Genomic DNA, 20915 nt, shown 5'->3' with positions numbered 1-20915 from the left:
AAAGCGGCTGATGATGTCTGGGCTGGGCTCCTTATCGCGGGTCCAGATGGCCAGTCCTGCCTGCGGGCTGACTGCTCTGACTGCACGGCCCAGAGCCACCTCCTCGCCGACATGACGGGAGCTGAGGCGGACGTCGTGAGGCCGCCGTCGCCACCGGGCCGACACAGAACCAGACAGGGTGCGGCTGAAGTCCAGCTGGCTGCCACAAACACCCGCATCTCCTCCATGTCCTGCTGTTAAAGGCTCAGTTGACACTGGCTCGCCACAGACGTGTCTCTTGCTTTCAAGGCCACTTGCAGCGTGAAAAGAAAGCGTCTGAGCCGGTTTGTTTCTGTTCTTAATAGTCCTCACACGGCAGGAACGGCGAACGCACTCCATTAGTGCGTTGTGTCACGTTCCACGTTCCCTCGCCTGATTTTCAGCCTTTTTTCCTTTTTACTAGTGCCTCAGAATCGGAGCAAAGCAACGTGCAGGAGCCGCGTCTCTCAGATGCATCCACCTACAGATCACCTCCCGTCTTTTCCGCCACATCCTTTTCAAACACATCCACTCGAGCGCAAATAACCGGGAACTTAGGATGAGCTGTTATGTACAGGCGCCGCAGATGAACAGTCCTCAACAGTCAGAAAATCCAAGGCCGGACCGACTGTCAGCTAATCGGGCACATGCACAAAGACTGCTAATGACCAATAATAATACATCATTAGAGAACATCTCGTGATTTTCAAAACACTCCATTCATGCATTTGTGTCTTGTTACCAGTTAATTATCCATTCATGTGTCCTTGCTTGGTTTAAATGCATAAATAATAAGTCGGTGTTAACACAAACTGGTTAATGACGGTGCTGATGTTAAGATTATGGTCATTATGTTTGACTTCTGCACACTCGTCTGGGCGTGAGTCAGCTCCTGCACATCCATCCACCATCTGACCCCTCACCGCTCTGCCTCTACTACAACTACAGTATGTATTCATGAGTATGTGCTAATGCATATTTTAAACAACAGATGATATTATACAGAGACAGTGGGCACTGTCTCTGGCGCTTGACCAGCATCAATATCGGAAACGGGCTTTTTGATACGGTGCCGCCGCTGCTGTCCTGTTCCCCACAAACACGGCTTCCGCATACACAGCAGCCTGTTTGTATGCAGACGCTGGAACCCAGTAAGAAATGTGATGCTGGCATTCGGCCTCATCGCGCTCGTATCAGATTTTAATAAAGAAATCCATATTTACTGCACACAGGTGAAAAAGCATTACCATTCAACAGCCCTGGTGGAAAAACACATCCAAACATACTGGAATCTTGAGACATTTACCTTGGTTTTTTGTTTTTTTCCAATGATTGCTTGTTACTGTATGTGAATCACAGAGAGTAAAGTTTATCTTTCCCCTTTTGATGAGCTTTCCAGCTGTGCTTCATGAGCTCCTCCTACTCCATCTCTTCACTTCCTGCCTAATTACTTACAAACATGCTAATGTAGCTGCACCCCCATCATTGCTTTGTATGCTGAAGAGTCCAAAGGATGTGATTACATAAAAAAGGAGGTCAATAAGGTCGGTGCTGAAGATGAAGATGGTCACAGCATCTGATTAAAGCTCAGCTGACTCCCAAAGGTCTTGTTTTGCTCAAACCCCGTTGAGAGGACACAGCCACCGTCAAAGGACGGTGGGCTCTATGTTTTTACAGCGGAGGCTGGTAATTAGTTACTAATAAAGCAAATGTGTCAGAGCTAATCATTAGGGTAGCTAGTGTGAAATAATGCTTGGAAAGCGCCCAAACCAAGCCAACGCGCACACTGACAATAGCAGAGTCAGGTGAGTCAGTTTCTATTAAAAGCTGCTGGGTTAAAACAGGGAGCCTGGCTGCTGGCATTTCATGAAGCAATTAAAGCTTGTCGTGTTAGCATAAGAAAGTAATCCTCAATGTGAAGTGCCTCTGTCATGTGTTGACGACAGTCGAGCAGCAAAGCGGTGAAGTTTTTCACCCAAAATGGAAATCGTTGTCTGCTATTGACCTAATCATTTCCTTCATCTCTCGACAGAAGTAATTATGCAGCAAGTGAGATTGTAATGAGGGTTTTCAAATCAATACTTATTACCTTTTAGCACAGCTCACAACAAAATCACTTTTGTTCCCGAAAGATAAGGGGCTCGTTTCTATTACCACTCTGGCAAATCAATTTCCTCAGAATCTTTTCCAGGTCACAAGTTCACAGGAGCAATTTCCTCAGCTTTTTGTCTAGAATACAGACAGGAAATGAGAAAGAGGCGGGGATTTTGCTCAAGAGTTTGAATGTATGCAGATGTGATTAATTTAAACTACTTCAGTAAAACAATATTGAAAAGAGGAATGTTTTGAGATGAAGCGATCCTTGCAGGCTGCTGGCGGCCATCACAAAGGCGTCTCCTCATACGCTGGGAGGCTTCGCTATCGACTGCGGTTCTTTTCTCTCATCGAATGCCGGAACAACTGTCACCGCTGCTGCTAAACGATAAATCCATGGCCCGAGAAAGGTGACTGAAAGAAATCATTGAATGATGCAAGTTCGACTGACTGGAGCAGAGTCTGGTGCCTGAACATACATTAAATGCATACAACATTAAAGCTGGATGATTAGTGTTCAACTTAGATCATGACATCAGCACCATTATGGCCCATATGATCCATTTCCAGTCTTTAACAGGGATATAGTTTTAACCTGACACCCCACAACCTCCACCGCTACAAATCCCACAGTCAAAATGTAATTATCCTCTAACACTCAATACTAAAGCCATTAGAAGCAGCGCTGATCGCCTCGTCAGCACTTGCAGTTATTATGGCGGCTACATCGCTGCATCAACACCTCATATGGCTTTCACTCATCGCTGTGTATCAGTATGTATATTGAGCATCAACATAACCTACAGTAAAAGTCTGCTTATTAACCCTGACTGTCAGTGTCAGACGAACCTCGGCCAATAACCAGCAGGATGTGTATGATCTAAAGCCACAGCACGAAATAAAATGAAGAATAATTAAAATCTGTATTGTCCTATTTAATTTTTTTCCCACTCACACTTGACATCTGTGCCCTGCTGTAGTCCTGTATTAAGTAAAAAGCCCTGCTGTGCATTAGCAGCACCGACTGTAGACACTGATCAGACTGGTTCCCACTTAGGACAGATAGTAATGAAGGTGCAGCTGCATTTACATGTTAGACGTCCTACCCACAGGTACTGTAGGGCATCCTTCTAATAAGTGTGACTAGAACCAAGCAGGAAGTGAGGCGAGGCTGTTTTTCAAGGGTGGATAGATGGATCATTTAAAAACAAGCTCATTTCACAGCAGGCTCATGAGCCGACAGCCAGCTCACCCAGCAAAATGGCTTTGGTGTTAAATGACATTCATGACTCTCTTCATGAGTGATCAGGACGTTGGTTTAGTGGGGGGTCATTAGTATTTATCCTGAAATTCAATATGATTCATTCCCATCCACATGACACTGATTGTGAGTATATACAGCATAGTGTAGTTATACACACACCTACAGCTTATCATAAGAATTAAGAAGCCCGTCTGCACGAATGGGCCTTGGAGAAAGATGCAGGCAGGAGAAGATATTCTAAAACTGGATGCAGTGTCCAAATAAAAATGCTACCAATACCAAGATCAGTGTATTATAACCCATGCAACCGAGCTTAGCTTGGTGCAAAACCTCAAGTATCTAAATAGAGTCTCCAGCGGACACAAGTCGCAGGACACCTTTCTGCCGCCGATTCAGTCTGTCTGCTGTTAAAGAGGACGGTAAATACTGTTTGTTTGTTGTTTGGCCAGTATCTGTCTACACAATGGCATTTAAGATGCACCAAGTTGTAACAAAACCTCTAAGTAGAGCTTCAACGGGGAGTATGATGCTTAATGCCGTGAAGAGCGCAGATGGATTCGCTTGTACAGTAATTGGTGAATAGCGAGAAGGAGCCTCATGCACAGCGCAGACATAATGGTCACTTGTGGTAAAGAGCAGACAAGAGGAATGACATGTAATGGAAGGATGTGGGCAAATTACATCATGCCGGCTGACGGGGATCCTTGTAGCTAGAACAATTAGAGCCAGCCGCAACAGCAGACTCCTACACGACATGGAGACAGAAACTGTGGTGTTATGGCTGCTGCGAGTCGAAGGGAGCTGTCTGCATACACATTATTCAGCTTATGCTCCCCTGCCCAGCAGAGGCCTGTAAGAGCAAAGGCTGCTGGTAGAAAGAATATAGGCGGACAAAATCAGCCCTGGTCAGCAGTGTAAGAGTAAGTATAAGATGCATTACATTAAACATGGTTCTGCAGTGGCAGCGGATCAATATTATGAGGCTTAACTGAGGAAAAAACATTGTTTCTGAATTGATTATTGAAAAAAGTGTGTGTGTGCGTCAAATGCATATCTACAGATAATAATGAACAGGCTCTTTGACAAGACTAAGTCTAATAACAGTGGGTGTTGCTGTTCTTTCCACAGAAATTCCACAGTAAACTACTGTATACACACGAGGAATCCACTAACCTCTAAACTAACATCATCTCCCATCTGTTCCGGACTAGACTGGCTGAACTAGCTGAACACCTTACTGAAGGATAACGTATGGCTTTAACACAACGACTAGTTTTGTTTAATAAATTCAGCATTTCCAAACAAATCACCAATAAATGACGTAGCATTGGGCCACATTTCCTCAACCACTTCAGCTTCTGTGACCATAGACATAGACACAGATATGTGTCCAGCAAATCCCTCCGAGGAAGCTGTGCAATGCTAAAAATCTGCCGTGAGGAGCAAAAATAGAATCGATTGATAAGAGATGATAGTGTTGGCTGGAACATCTCTGGTATTAATTCAGAATTCACTGAGACTGGGCATAAACAAGCTCCAAACTCAACATGGTTGAGAGTTTCATTTACTGTAACTTGTGCATTCTGTGAAGGCATTATCAAAAGTGAACAAACTCAGAGAAGCTGCCGGTCCTTTTTGGACGTGACTGCGTAACACAGCATCTCACAGTGAGCGGCGGTTATGGAGGGAGACTGGCCGGAGACAGGGGAGCGCTGTGCCACCGGTCAGCGCTGCAGGAACGAGGCCGTGCAGCTGATGATTTACTCACAGGAGCAAACCGGCTGCTTTCATCCTCCGTGTCCCTGTTTATGCCTGATGCACATGCTTATGCTGCAAATGCACCAGCGGCCAGACGCATGGAGAGAAGCATAAGGCCTCACGCATGCAGCGGAGAACGTAGGCTTGCCTGCATGAATGATAAACGTTCCAGTCTAATTAAATGCTGAAGGCTTAACTCTATAGGAGGGTGACATCATCTTGATCCTGGGCCCTGTGGTAAACCAACGTAAGCCACATATGATACTTTTACACGATAATCAATAGACGTACCGTTACCACCTCACCAGAAACCCTGCTGCAGATGAAAAGGCTCTGCTGCTCTGTTTGCAGCTCAGGACCTCGTAGCAGACGTCCTCCCACCAAACACCCCGCTTCCTGTTTCAAGCTCCCGCTAACAACAGAGGAGACACAGCTGGCTTTCATTTGGGAACTTTGTTTTTCCTTCCACAGCAGACACAGGGGGCCTCACATTCACCAAATGCATATCCCTTTGTCCAAACACATTGATCCCTACATATTGCACACACTGGGGATACTAGTACACATGTCACAGTATTGATCTCTGCAAGGAGATATTGGCATTGGTGAGTTGAATCACTATCCTTCCACAGGTGCCCCCTGCTGTGCCGCATGGGGTTGATGGAATGCTACGCCTACACAAATGAGTCTTGTAATAACACACCTTGCTGCATACGTTGGATGCGCTGTGAGATGAGGTAACCGATAGGGTAGCGTGTTAATGGGATTTTGAAAAGGCAGGGCTGATCCAAAGCACAGCCTGCAAAGGCAAACACACCCCAGGGAGGCAGCTGCTCACAGCTCTCTGCCGTTTAACTGCGTCTTTATTGACCAAAATCGATTTCTATTGAGTTTCTATCAAAACATGTTACATGAGCGCATCAAAAAGGCAGAGCACCTTCTGGACCCAGTCGCAGGTTGACATGGGATCCTTTTTAGAAACATTGGCACGACTGTGTTTTTATAGATTTACAAGCTAATGTTACACCACAGTTGTGAGGCTGCAGCCCAACATAAATCAGACACTTGTTTCATTTTGACACACCTCTGGATTTAAGCATGCGACTGGCCTTCTAAGAGTTTAGAACTGTATTGATGTAATGAAAACAAACACTATGCATGACTCATCACGTGGAAAATGGAACATTAACCTAAAAATAGCTTAAATGAACACCCTCCTTTAATGGTGAAGCAATGCACACACACCCAATTAATAATTAATCGCGTGCAGTGACATTTAGAGCAAGTCATAATGAGCAACACCTTGACAGACAAAGATAATACATATATATGCATTATATTTTATTTTCTAAACAATGCTTCAGTGTTGTTGACCTGCGTATGCAGTCCTGTATTAATATCCTCTGTTTAAGTGTCTGACAGCAGGTTAGTAGATAATGCAAAAATGTTCTTCTGTTGATCTTTACTTTGTAATTAGCAGGCTGTATTTTAGCGTCACCGCCCTTTTGGCTCTCTGCAGCTACTGATGAAGACTTGGGAGAGATATAAGCAATGACGCCTGAGCCGAGGTGCATCTCTATCTAATTTAATTAGTCGGTCTGCACCTGTTTTCTGGAACCATAGCACAGAGGTTCAGTGTCAGCCAGTATTCAAGCAGCTCGTTACATCTGAGGCTCGGGGTGCTGTAAGACACAGCCTGACCAGGCTACACTTGGATACCTGACAAGGCTTAATATGGGGGTGGAAGAGGATGAAGAAGAAAGTGCACAAGATAATGAGGGAGTGAAGGAGACAGAAATTAATTTGGAGCTCTTGGGTCTGGAACAAACAACAATGCGAATGATTGTGACGTTGTCTTGGGGCTGAATTCGGAGCCGCAACGTGCAATTGTGAGCGTAGACAATAGAAACTCAGGGGCAGACGGTCTAAAAGCATATCATCAGCTCAGCTCACGGCTCACAAATTACAGTTGTCAGGAGGAGTTTGAAACCGAGGGGGCAACAAGAGAAAGGCCGGACATGCTAATTCATCCATTGTGCAGAGGAGCTCACCGAACAATGCGACGGTGGCGTCACAGCCTCCCAGGAGCAGTGTGTAGCCGTGGCTGTGGCGGTAACTAGTGGTTGGAATGAAAATATTTCACTAGAAACACAATAACCTGCCAAGGCACAACGCGGAAGGACCCACCTTAACGAGCCTTCACAGCAGGACCATCAAGAGCTATGATAGCGGCAAAGAGGCCCGAGTGTGGCTGGGCCTGGGAACAGCCCGCATGCAATAACGGCTGAGACTCCTGATTTCAGTGCTCATTGATGGATGTGTGAAATATGTGCACATTACTCACTACTGCATACAAACAGAACCCCCCCACCACCACCACCACCACCACTGAGCTCCTTAGTAAGAACAGTTAATTCGATGCTAAGTTGGCAGCAGCGCTGAGCGGCTGTAGATCCTAGAAGTTATAGCTCCACGTGGAGCCGAACGCATCGATCTGTGATAATGTCCCCGCAGCTCATCGTCCTGCTCTACAGGCCAATAAACGGGGAAAAAAAAGATGGTGACACCGCTTCGGAGAAAAATAGCTTCATTGGCAGCATTCTGGGATTTCATTACTTCCACCGCCCCCAGAATGCCTGCGAACGCTTCCGTTCCTGTCAGCTGAGGCCACGGCGACGAATAACTCAAAGGCGTGAAAATATAGCCCATGGGTTTGAACTTAATTATGGTAAACTGCACAGCCTCGCTGTTTAAATTAGGAAACGGCTTCAGAAGGAGCTTCATTACACTGTGAAGCGTCTGAATCTGTTGCACGACAGGGTCACCTCTCGTTGACCCTGCTCGGTCTCTGTGGTTTAATGTACTGTGCTGGTCATCAGAACCAGTGCTGTGCTCAGCATCGTTTTCATTTAGCCTTTATCTGTTTCATATAGTATTGATACATTCACACAGCGGTGCAGATGTGTGTGCACGCTTACTGTAACGCTCCCAAACAAAGAAACCGGACACTATTACACAATGCTTTAAACCTCGCCATCCTCCCATGGGTTCCAGCTCTGCAGAGGCTATAAATAATCCTAAGCGATTACTGGGTGTGGTGACAGTCCATCTGATTCATGTCGCGACCTTTATTACACACTGTAAATAATGCAGTCAGGCGTCTTTAACCCAAAAACCTGAGGTTTGTGTCTGCGGGAGAATAACAGGGACCATTTCACAAAATGAGGAACAGAGTAATTTTTATTAAAAATTCATCCCAAACATTATCCAGGTACAGAATGTGTGATGACTCTTCTATTCTTAGGCTTCATACTCACCAATTATACTTCCTCTCAACTCTAATTCACATAATCAATGTACTACCTGTTCACTTATGAGGACGAATATTACTACTGTTACTATTTCACTGCTGATGGAGATGCTGTAATGAGGTGAGGTGCCAGAACTGACTGCAGCTCTGCAGGTCAAAGTATACATTTAAACTGGTTGGCAGCTTGTTGCAAAAGAAAGATGAGTCTGATTGAGCAGGCTCATTCATTCACATGTTCTAGTGGTACTCAACACTGAGTGTGATTAACACTCACTCAGTGTGAATGTGAGCTCAACGTTTTTGTCATTTCTGAAAGGTTGGTGCACTGAAAACAGTTCAAAAAGTTCCTTTCTCTTTATTATTATTTGATTTGCTGTGTTTGTCTGGTGGTTCTCCAAGCTTACATAAATATGATGATTGATCAGCTACGGACAGCAGCCGAGTAGCTTAGCTTAGCATAAAATCTGGAAACGGGCATCCTGGACAAAAGTCACAACTCCTCCCTGGAATCAATTGTCAGTCCCATTAAGTGCTAACAGCTTGGCCGGGATGAGACCACAACATCAAGGAGTTTACGGGAGCAGATTACTGTATGTAGGAAATAGGAAAAAACAGCCAGAAGTGACTCATGAGAAAAGCATAAAAGTTTAATGACCGGTGGAGAAATTAAAACAAAATGAGCGAAACTAGGAAGAGACTGTGCCATGGTGGCTGAGCTGCAGAGGTCTGTTTTGGTTCCTGCTCAGCTTCTGCGTACAGCGTTTCCTTCAGCCCCTTCAGCTGCGGTCAGCTGGCCAGAGACACTGCTTATTGTGGTTCTTACAGCCTGCAGCCAGACAGGACATTACACTCCGCAGCCTTCCACTGAGTGGGTCTGTGCGGGTGGGCGTGTGTGAATGTGTGGGGAAGTGTACACCACGGAGCTGGAAAGGCTCCAAGACACCACAACAGCATTACTGCCACTTACATAAATGGGCCTTTCTGCTTCTCTCCTTTTATTTCATCTTCTGTTGTCTTACAAGCGTCTCTCCCTCACGGCGTTCATGTCTTTGGGCTCTATCTCCGGCATCGTGCGTTCGAACAGCGCTTCTTGTGAGCACCGTGCGTCAGAGTCACACTGCAAATGCCAAGGCAGCAAGCGCTCTAACAGTTACTCTGCGGTTTTGAGAAAGTGCATTAGGCCGCGGAGGCAAAGGGAGCGAAGTGCTGAGGAGGCCGCTTCGCAGCGAGTAGCTCAAAACAACCACATCCTTTGTCGAGGCTGCAAGCAAAATAAGGGATAAGGAGAGCAGGTCTGATGCATAGAACAAACAGCATTGGGGTAAAGTCTGCTAACACCGTGCATTTGTCTTGGGGGAGGTGCAAAGTGCAACAGTGGCCTGTGTTTTGAGCAGGTGTAGTAGTCTGAAGCCAACTGCAGCTAATTAGCATCCACAACCATCTAGAGTATCTGACGTGATTTAACACAAATTGTGTGTAGATGTCTGGAGCTGATGGAAGCAGTCAGGGGCAGATGGGAAGCAAAAAACACTGCAGACTTACAAACTTTCAGCACCCGACAGATTGCTTTAAGGTCGGCAACACGAGGATATGTCGAACCCTGGGCTTATGAATCCTATCTATTAGATTTATACTGTACTTTGTAAGGATTTAACACAGTAGAATTTAACTGTGACTGGGGCTGAGGTTCGAGTAAAGTTGTGTATCGTTGGTAAATATGCTGCCATGGGTTTCATCCACATTGTTTTGATGTGATAGTTTTCGATCTGACACACGGCTGACGCGAACCCAAGCCGCCGTCACCCATATCCTCCTGTCACCGACAGCAACGGCCAATAATGGGAGCGCAGGATGCAGCAATAGGGTGCAAAGGAAGCAGCAACAGATAACACGGCAGGAAATGGGCGTAATCCAGCTGCCAAGCGCTTCGGCGCCTGGGTCAAATCAACGAGGCCTTGAGGAGGGCCAGGCGCTGCATCACTTTGAACTGGGACGCTCGCAAATAGAAAGAGCTGAATTTACATTTAAAACAGATACAATTCAAAAGGGAGCATTTTGTGATTGCTTTGACTTTAAAGGTCTCAGCACATGCAAAATCCACTATTTGGGCATTCTGGTACATTTTTATGACTCTGTGGTTCATCCAACTAGAACCATGAGGTCCATTCACCAGCTCCTGCCCGTTGTTGTTTGGACTGTTGATAGCGGGCTGAAGTTCAATATTCTTTCTCCTTTACTGTAGTTGACTCATAACAGTTGTTTACATGCTGCAGATTGCGCAGACTGTGCAGAACATTTGCATCACGAGTTATTAATCATTATTAATAGCTCTATAAATAATAGTTGTTGTGTTAGAACATGACTGAGCACAGCTTCGAATGGGACTGAATGCAGTTACGCACCGCAGAGGCAGGAGTCATTCACAGCGCTGGTCACTGCAGGTGAGTGAGGTGACGCGGCGCTCGTTAATGCTGATTCATGTTCGCGACACATGCAGTAGGGCTTATTATTAAAAACGATTACGCCAGCTGTGAAGCATGTCAACAGCCGGAGCCACAATGGCCTCTTCAGCCAGCCATGATTTCACACCCTGCGCGTGCACATTCAGTGCATACCACTTGCGTCTCTCATTGTCTCACACGCGGCGGCGGCGGCGGCGGCGCATCGCAGTCGCAACCGCCACCCCAGTGGTGCGACCGTGGGGCGTAAGAGAAGAATGAGGGTTGCCGTACTAAAATTAGCGCACGGCGAGAAAGAGGACCTCCTGCTGGCTGTCACCTCGCCTCGCCAGAGAAACCAGCTCACTACCGCAGTTCCAAACCGTCCCCATCCACTCAACATCCTGAACTCTTGCCTCAAAATAATATTAAATATTGTAATGAACGTCTTAGATGATTTGGCACTAAGTGTACACCAGTAAGCTATTCAACTGCATTAGTCACTGTACCCTGACCTTTTCCTGCTCCCACTGCTTCTCAGACTGCACATGAGGATCACCTCCTCATTTCTAAAGGGAGACGCACCATTAAAGCCTCACAATACATCAGATAATTTCTAGGGCAAAGACTCCTGGGGAAAGGCCAAAGCTCTGACAGGACAATGCCGCTGCTTTATTCATCTTCCATTTTACTGCATTATGTGCCACTCATCCCTAGGCGCCCCTGGGCAGGAAGAAAGGCTCAGTCTCAGTATTAAGGTGCAGGACTAGAAGCAGCAGCATGAGCGCAAACGCTCCACAGTGGCTGCCAATCTATGACTGCGTGTGTGCAGCAAGTGAACAAAGGCCGAGTACGAGCTATAGGTCGATGACGTCAAGAGACAATAGCTGCAGGAGTGTTTACGTAAGGAGGAACCGCTGACTAGGCAGCTATAGAGCCACCAGAGAGCCTGAGAGGAAATGAATGGATGTACAGGAGAAGCGGAAGGGTTCATAATGACTGGCGCTCACGTGTAACACGTCTGACAACAAAGCATTCCACATGCACGCGACCGCTTCGCTCGAGCAGTGTTGCTCTCGGATACGGGATTCACGGCTGCAGTGAGCGCAATCTTCCCGATCCGCCGCTGTAACAACTTTAATCATATATGGGCTCTGTCTGCCCCTGAATGAAAAGGCTATTTGCCTAAGAATGAATGAGCGTTGGTCCAATTGGTGCTGCAGCTCAAGACGCTGCTTCAAGAGCTCACTTTAGAGCCGGGGGTGTGTTTGACTAATAGGTCTCACTATGATAAGGAGCTCAGATGGGGGCGTGATGGATGAATGACACGCTGGAATGAAGAGACGGTGGAGAATCCAAAGAGGCCAACAGGGCAGGATTTATTAGCTCCTGGCTCATATAAACATGCAGCAGAAGTTTTATTCTGTTTTAATTCTCACGTCAGTAAATTATCAGGGGATGAAATGCTTGAAATGCTGTGGGTGTTAGAGCCGAAGGAACAAGTCGTGAGTTCTGATTCCTCACAGACCGACGATTTGCAGAAAATACAATTATGAGGGTTATTATTAGGTCACGGCTCTGAGCCGCGTGCGCAGTGATCCGTTATCGCGACGGGTCATTTGCGCGTACGTGATGGTGAAGAATCACGTCTAAAGAAAGGTGAGATCGCTCGAAAATTCAAGGCATTTCGTGAATTGCTCCCGTTCATTGCAGGCTCGGCTGAGACAGAAAAGCAGAGGGCAGAGAATGACATGGAGAGATTTCAAAGATTTGGGCTGTTTTGGTTGGCCTAAGGAAATGCAAACATAACTACAACTGGAGGAGGTTTTGCATGTAATGATAATGTATCTGCTGTCACTGCCCTTACAAAACGTCAACCAGCCTTTTTGACTCAACTTCCTGTCCTGTTTGAACCAGTCTGTTTCAGACAGGACTGAATTACTACGTAGCTACAGTTGCGTCATGTCAGCAGCCTGAAGGACCTGTTACAGCCCATAACCTGTATAATTAAAGACAAAGTTCGGGTAAAGGTCAGACATAGAACAAACCGGTTGCACAATAAATCTAAAATCTCTACTTATTAGTGTGAGGTTCCATTTAAGCTACAGTTAATCACCTCACTTTGGATGATGTTGCTGCTGCTGGAGCAGGATTATACAACAGAACAAACTTTGTATCTGCTCCAGTTTGGACACACTCCCCTTGGCCACTGTACAAAGCTTGTTAGCCTGTCGGCCTGCACGGTCCCTGCTGTCTGCAGCCTCAATAACACACTGCACTTTTATTATAAAACACTCATTAACTACGCGTCTACTAGCCCGGCGACAACAATGCATCCCATCGGATTTAATCCACAGCAGTGTGGATTATACGCAGGGTTTATACAGTCATGCAGACAGCCAGTAACAAGCGGAGGCCGCCACACAGCTGCCCACTCCACGCAGGGAGCCAGACGAGACACACGTGAACGGGTCCGAGTCCATGACAGGAACACGCATGACTCATGACGCCTTCAGACTGCGCATCTCGCATGTCTCACGGCTAAAGGCCAAATGTCAGGTGCTGGCTCACGGTGTGGATAACAGCCAGTGGCCCCGCCTCCCTGTAGGTGTCTCGTCTAGTCCCGTTCACATGATCATAGAGTGGCTTAATATGCAGTAATATATTTAGTAAATCTTTACATATCACAGGAATAGTGATTAGTTTAAAATAGGTTTGAACATTTGGAATTTGTGAAGTAAGCGTATTCCTGATCGTTGAAATATGACGGATTTCTGACATCAACGATCTTCCCGCAACAAATCAATGGTTGCGTAGAAGGCGCTTCCTGTTGATGAAATTCCCTCTGCCACGTATTTTTCTATACACTTGGCACCTTGTCCATTTTCGTGGCAGCTGACAGCCAACTGTCCTCGCTGTCACATACTAAGGTTTATACCAGAGTCAACTGTTTAAATCTGTGTTGAATAATAATGAAGGTACAGAACACAGAAAGAACTTTCTTATTATTCCTATATAAGTGTATTTTCAGGCAGCATTTTTATTGTTTGTTATGATGTTATAATGAACAATATGATGTTATATCACATCAGCTTAAAGTCACTTAGCTCTTATCTTGTCTTGAAAATGGATTGTGAAGCACTTCTGTGGCACGATTAAATAAATAAATTTAAGTGCTGTATTAATGGAAACATTTTAGAAAAGGAGTGGACTGCTTATACACAATAAATGTAAAAAAAAATTATGTTGGGTGCAAAAGCCAGTGAGAGCTGTGTTAAACTGTAGTGGTGCAAAGAGGATGTGATTTGTGTTTTTACAGGTTCACATCATAAATGTTGCATGGACATGTGGACTTCTCTCGTGGTTTAAAGACTTAGATCATTAACTGAAGTTTAATCATTTACTGTGTTGGTTCACATTTTTACAGTATCCTCTTCTCAAGGGCTCCAAACAACTGCAGTAAAAATCAATCAGCAGTGTGAGTAGCGTTGGGGCTTCCTTCTCAGAGTGAGTGTTTAACCAATCCGCACCACAGTCGGAGGCTGAACCGCTTTATTCTCCAGAGAAGACTTTTTGCTTGACCTACTTGACGTCCAGTGGAGGATGGCAGGTATCGACGGCAAAAATTCAGTCTCACTCTTCAAAGTGAGTGTGGCTCGTGATCTTTAATGAAAGACGCGAGGGGCCTGAGGCAAACCGACACCTCCAGCACCAAGCGCTGATGGACTGCGACGTTCACGGAGACTAATCTCTCAGGTGAGGCGTGAAGGAAGGACGGGTTTCCGGATTAAAAGCAGAAGATAAGGCACGTGTTCAAATCAGAGTTTAAAGACGGTATCAGGCCCGAATGTGCAAATGCAGACACAAGGACCGTTTAATTGTAGTTCCTTTCTAGCTTATCAGTACATCAGCGGCACATATGGTATTTGACTAAGAATCAGGAAGCATCTGCAAGTGGCAACAATAGCTGGAAGGCACGTAAAATGCACACAGACAAAGGGCCTCAATCACAACAGGCTTAATATCCACACTGTGCATTTGTATCGGCACATGACCACAGCTTGTGAACTGAAGCTGAAGCCTATAAAAACAAAACAAAAACACAAGCATGTCTAACATTTCACTTCTCCCTTAATAGAACATAATGGAATTTCCTGTCGTGACATCGCAACAGTAAAAGTAAGATAATAAATAAATAAAAGAAATTCTCCTTGCATTTATCACCAGGACAGGTTTAAAATTGAAGCAAACATCCTAACTCAGAAATGAGTAAGGATGCTACTGAGTCTGAGTCTGAAGTGCAACTCAACCTCGTTATCAGAAATGAAGCCCAGCGATGCTCGAGCTGAGCCTTTTTTTTATTCCGAGCGGCACCGGGCAGCTTGTCGCGCCTCCTGACAGGTTCCCTGCTTCTGATTTCCACTACAAATGGCTCTCTGCACACAATCCCCTCTCCAGACAACATTTCACTTTTACTGCCAAATTCCTTTTCCTTCCACTGTGGCCAAATACCCAGCAGAAGGTACAAAACTGTCTCTCCTACGCTGAGGTATCAACCCAGTACTGGACAAATGGGAAATTCACCCAATGTGTTGGGCTGGAGGGCGAGGCATCGATTACAAGCGCACATTCTAGTCTGTGCATTCTTGTACGTCAGTAGATGTGATCTTTGTGTAGCCGAGGTCACCATTTACCAGCCTGCAACTGTGGCTCTGTTCCATTTCCCTGCCTTTTGTTCCTCGGACAGAGCTCTTCCATTAGATAATATCATTATCGCAACAAAACTCAGGGCAATTAAATGCAGATTATGCTGTAATTCAGAGTCTGGTACATTAGTCTGTGCTCCATCACGGAGCTATCTAATACACCTCTAATGCATTCAGACAGTAATATCCCTCTCTAATCCTTGGTAATGTTCGGTGCTGCACCTCCCAATGGATTAAGCAAACACTCTGCGTTTTAAAAGCATTCTGCTCTGTACACAAAGTGGTGTGCACCTCTGGAAGGTAAACCTTTTATTACGTTGACTTCACGTCTCTTGGAAAAGCTATGTCTACTGATTCACTGTTTCCCACTAACATTACACTAACTACGTCATTCCCTGAGAGGTAGTCAGGTCACCAGCAGCAACGCAGCTGGATGTTTTTCTGCTGAATCGGGCTCCACTGTCAGTAAATACTCTATTCACGATTATAATTAAGGATTTTGGAAAATATGCAAGATTTGCAAGTTTTTTACAGTTATATTCACTCCAATCTGTGACTTTAGATCCAAATGCTTCTCCGTAGCGTTTGATTGGTGTATTTTGTTCTTGTCCTCTGCGGCATAATTATGATAATGACTAACCACTAATGTCTTAATGGATGAGATGCGTCCTGAATGAAATTAAACAAACAACAAATCAGCTTCGATTTTACCCTGGGGCCTAAAGTGAAAGCATCAAAACATACTTCACTTCACTTACATACCGAACCATCTGAGTGCATAGGTTGGCACAAAGACTGTGTTCACTGCCATAACATTACGCAGATACTGGAAGGACCCGTCCCAACCATAACGTCAACGCTGAAGAGCCACAGAAACTCAATTATTCATCGAGCTGGAAGCATTAGCACGAATCTTGTTTTGCTCTCCACGAGTGTTACCTCTGAATCACAAAGCTATGATTATGAATGATCTGCATAAACAGAATGACAGGAGACAGATAAACATACAGGCAGGAAAAGTAAAACAGTTGTAAATAAATGGCCTGGCAGCCATCGGCTAAAAGAGGAGCCAGAGTTAGCGTCACGCTGGCCCTCCAGCGGGAGGGGAACTAAACCCAGCAGGGCTAAAACACAGCGTCGTGAGAAGGCGAACCCCTCCTCTCCACCGACTGACAGCTGGGAGCGGCTCCGCCACGTCAGGCCCCTTCCAGGATAAAGCGGTGGAGTGAGGGAGTTTTCTGTCCAGTAAAGCTGCACTTTAGTGAATTCACCCATTTATCCTGCCGTGACTTGGTATGGATCATAGCTTATGTAACGCTGCGCTCACCCTGCAACGGCGCTCATTAAAATGTGGTATAATTGGTAACTGTGGTGTGGGTCCTTCCACTGCAGGGTTTTGCAAAGCTTTGATATGTTGGCGGTCAAATTAGTGCAGTTTCAGTGAGTAGTACAAATTGTGAGGAGTAAAGGGTAAAGTAACAAAAGGAAGGAAGGAAGGAAGGAAGGAAGGAAGGAAGGAAGGAAGGAAGGAAGGAAGGAAGGAAGGAAGGAAGGACAGAAAGAAAGAAAGAAAGAAAGAAAGAAAGAAAGAAAGAAAGAAAGAAAGAAAGAAAGAAAGAAAGAAAGAAAGAAAGAAAGAAAGAAAGAAAGAAAGAAAGAAAGAAAGAAAGATCTTCCTCTTAAGCTAAATATTTACTTCCTGTGTTAAAAATACAAACTTAATTATGTTTTGTCTATGGTTGTGTGGAGCTGATTAAAATCCAGCCTGTATAAAGCCAATCACACACTCCCCGCTTCGATTTCTATTTCATTTCATCAATGTCATGAGAACCACTGTTACTTGACCGCAACAATAATAAGCTGGACCTCCAATGCAGAAAGACATCATGTGCTGCTCATCTCTCAACCGTCAACACGTAAAGTCGTGTATTAAAATCTCTCGTGTATTAAGTTGATTATGTTGACAGCCATCGCTCCACTTTGTGCGAGCAGATGTTGACATACAGGCCCACATGAAGTGCGTGAGCTTATGTGTGTCAATAAGCCTCCCTGCATTTCAGCGAGTCCTCCAGTTATGTAATATACATGTTTGCAGCAAGATGCACTACATCACCATCTTAGTAGTTACAGTCACACAGTTAAGATCATTAATCAGGGATGTAGGCACAAAATTAGCTTGGTTATGGAATAGATGTTTGTGTCCAGACTGTTGCTCTTTACCCACCTTTTACTTCCTCCTTTGCAACTACTGGCCACTGGGGTTCAATTAACTACAGCACAAAACAAACTAACAACTTTTTTTCAGGGGAGGTACTTCCTGGTGAAGGAACAACCTGAACCCACAGGATGGACTGAGCACATGCTCGTATGTGCTTAGCGTCTGTAACTACTGTTGATGATGCCGACGATATTCCCCAATGATCCTCTGGATTATTCTGTGGCCTGTAATCCATGAGCCGCAGTGTAATGTACCAAAGAGGGGGTTGGTCAAGTTACAGAGGAAGAACGTAAAAGCTCTGGGTGTGTTTAATCAAGATACGTTTGTGATGTAGATGGGGCATTGAACAGCTTCTCCACCTTTGATTATCTTCATGTCAAGGTCGCCTTTTAAACCTGATTAATTCTATTAATATCCCACCTGCAGGAATAGTTCACAGTCATGAGAAGCGCTACGATCTGAGCACACCTCATCACACGGTCACCGGTCAAGGATGTAAAACACCGCTAAAGGTTGTACCCTCCTAACGTGATGTCTGTGCTACGTGTAGGACAGCCCGGCTGCAGCCGGAGCAGCAGCCCATCGCACCGACGTAGGCTTCCTAAGGCGTTGATGTTACCTCATCAGTTCAGAAGTGCAGGGGACGATTGTTCCCTCCTCTTCACATCAGGCCCAAACGTTAATCCCAGCCAGAGGGCTCACTACAAGAAAATGAAAACTCCAACAAAGGGCAGAATGAGTGTTTGACGACGTAAAAGCCACTGTTAAGCTCACGTTAGGTAACCATGACGCCAAGTCCCCCCGCGAAACATAGCCGTCAACTACCCGAAAGTGGATTTAAAACTAAAACCATAGATGCAGCTTTCCCCATCTAAATGAATGAACTGAACCTTCATTATGACTCCCACCAGGTCCGTTTAATATCAAAACCACCGCAAATGGGTGCCTTCGGGTTGTGTCCTCGCAGACATAACCTGTGTTGATGTTTCAGCCGGTAGCACTCGTGACTCTGAGTAACCGCGCTGCCATTTTGATTCGTCCCGAGTTTGCCTCAGATTGAGTTATGCTCCTACACGTCCGCGACTGCCAGCGACACCCAGACAGCTCTGAAACTCTGGTGCATGTGTGTGGGTAGCGAAAGCAACTTAGCGAAGAGAAGCAAATGCAAAACAGTTGTGCCGCATTATCCTGTACAGTACACAGGCTGATGACTTGCTGCTAAATGACTCCAATCCATCTCAGGCCTGAGAATCATAATAATAAGTCTCATTCTACGATGCGTTTATGGTTCCCCCATATTTTACAGCCATAAAAATATAAAATGAAATAGGAATTATCTTCCCATGAGAAATATATGTATTTTACTGAAGCCCGGTCAAACTAGCAACAATAAATATCAACTATAACATGACAAGCCAAGGGAGGAAGCACTATGTAACTGAGACTATGAGACTTGGCTTTCCACGCTGCATCTGCACGCTCTCAACCTGATTCCATTAGGACCGAGCTGCCAAACACTTCCTCCTCCAGGAGAAGCAAACACAGAGCAGACGCCACAACACGGAGCTGCTCGCCGCTCAACGAAGGCGCGAACACAGCGCCACAAAAAATAAACATGTGAGGAAAGACCCCGGAACAAGCTCCAAAGCACACAGGATATGACTTAGGGGTCACACCAGTAAAACAGAAGGTGAGGCGCGTTTCATTTCCAAATGACTCTAACATGTGTCTGCGTCTCCTGCATGAAAAGCCTGATTATTAAAAGCTGATGTGACTTCAGCGTGACTACAGGGACACAGATGTGCTCCCACCTGGGGCCGCTCGCTCCGTCCCCTTCCCGCTCAAAAATCCCCTTATCGAGCTGTGAAACAGATTGGGTTTCATCGTGACAGAACCGGGCTCCATTATCTCACGACGTGCAGGTGTCGGAGGACGCGCCCCCCCCCCCCGCGAGTCAGACGTCCTGTGCTAAGAGGCGAGAAAGATCTGCATCACCGCGTCGTCCAGGTCCTGGGAGCACAGAAGGTAATCTTCGTCTTTGTTTTTTCCTTTGCTGCTTCGTGTGTCAAAAGCATTAGAGTTATGGGTAATGTTTTGAGCATCCAGCTTCAAAGCGACTGATTGCGGTTATATGGTCTATTTCATAACTGGACAATAAAGTTGGTCAAAGGCAACACACGAACACTCTACATGCTCTTGAGCAACAACCACACTAAGATCAACGTTATCGCCTGTGGAGCGCTTCACAGTTAATCAGCCCTCTGGTGCAGATTCATGCTTGTAATTAACAGCGTGAAACGCGATCCAAAATAACGGGACGCCCACACACAAAACGCAGTTCATCCATTTGGCCTTCGCCCTTCCTGCGGTCGAAGCAGCATAGCAGGTAACTGTGGAGCCATTCAGTCGGGGCACCCCTGTCATGGCCGCCTCCATCCGGCTGCGTCCCGCGCATCGCCGCGGGGAAACGGCTCCAACCCAACGCTCATCGCGCTTGCTGCGATTTCCGCAATTACCCTGGGAACAAAACGCTCTACATCCACTTAAACGCACTTATAGTTGTAGGTTAACGACGCCCCCCCCCACGTCCGTTATTACCCGACGATTTACCGCTGTCTCCAGCTGAAGGCCTAATGAGCGCTGACCAGGCAGAGCCAGAATGAGGAGCGCTTGGTTAATGAGGTTCCTGAGAGTAATCGCGTCACAGCCGCTTTGGCTGCTGCTCATCTTTGACAGAACCTGCTGGTGGGATATCTACGACCCGCAACGTAATATGCCTGCACCGCCACTTAAAGGAGTGTAAGAAAAGGGTTCAATGTATTTATGGCCTTTTGATCAGACGGCTTGTGCACTGGAGTCAATAGAAAGTAGCTATAGTGACCATGAATTCAGGGTGCAGGGTGGTGAGCCTTTTACAGCTGGGGAAGCTTTAGGACTAAGCGGTTTTATTGCCAGGGATTTACCACAGCAGCGGTAGTTATAATAGTCTAAGAGCTGTATCTCTACTTGTGTCACTTTACAGGCACTGGGAGGAGTGGACAAGTCAAATGCCAATCATGGTCCAAGGAATGTTTTCCACACATTTCAAAGTGACCACACCAATATTGAT

At 45.8% G+C, this 20915-nt stretch overlaps 1 protein-coding gene across 4 annotated transcripts in view; it reads right to left on the bottom strand.

Annotated features, from left to right (window-relative positions):
- prkcaa (protein kinase C, alpha, a) overlaps positions 1-20915 on the bottom strand; it is a 69861-nt gene that overhangs the window by 42290 nt on the left and 6656 nt on the right. The gene's annotated exons all lie outside the window — the stretch shown is intronic.

Source organism: Betta splendens, chromosome 1 (assembly GCF_900634795.4).
Source record: "Betta splendens chromosome 1, fBetSpl5.4, whole genome shotgun sequence".
Lineage (NCBI taxonomy): Eukaryota > Metazoa > Chordata > Actinopteri > Anabantiformes > Osphronemidae > Betta > Betta splendens.
Note: the sequence above shows the minus strand (reverse complement) of the source record. Positions and strands in the feature narration are given on the sequence as shown.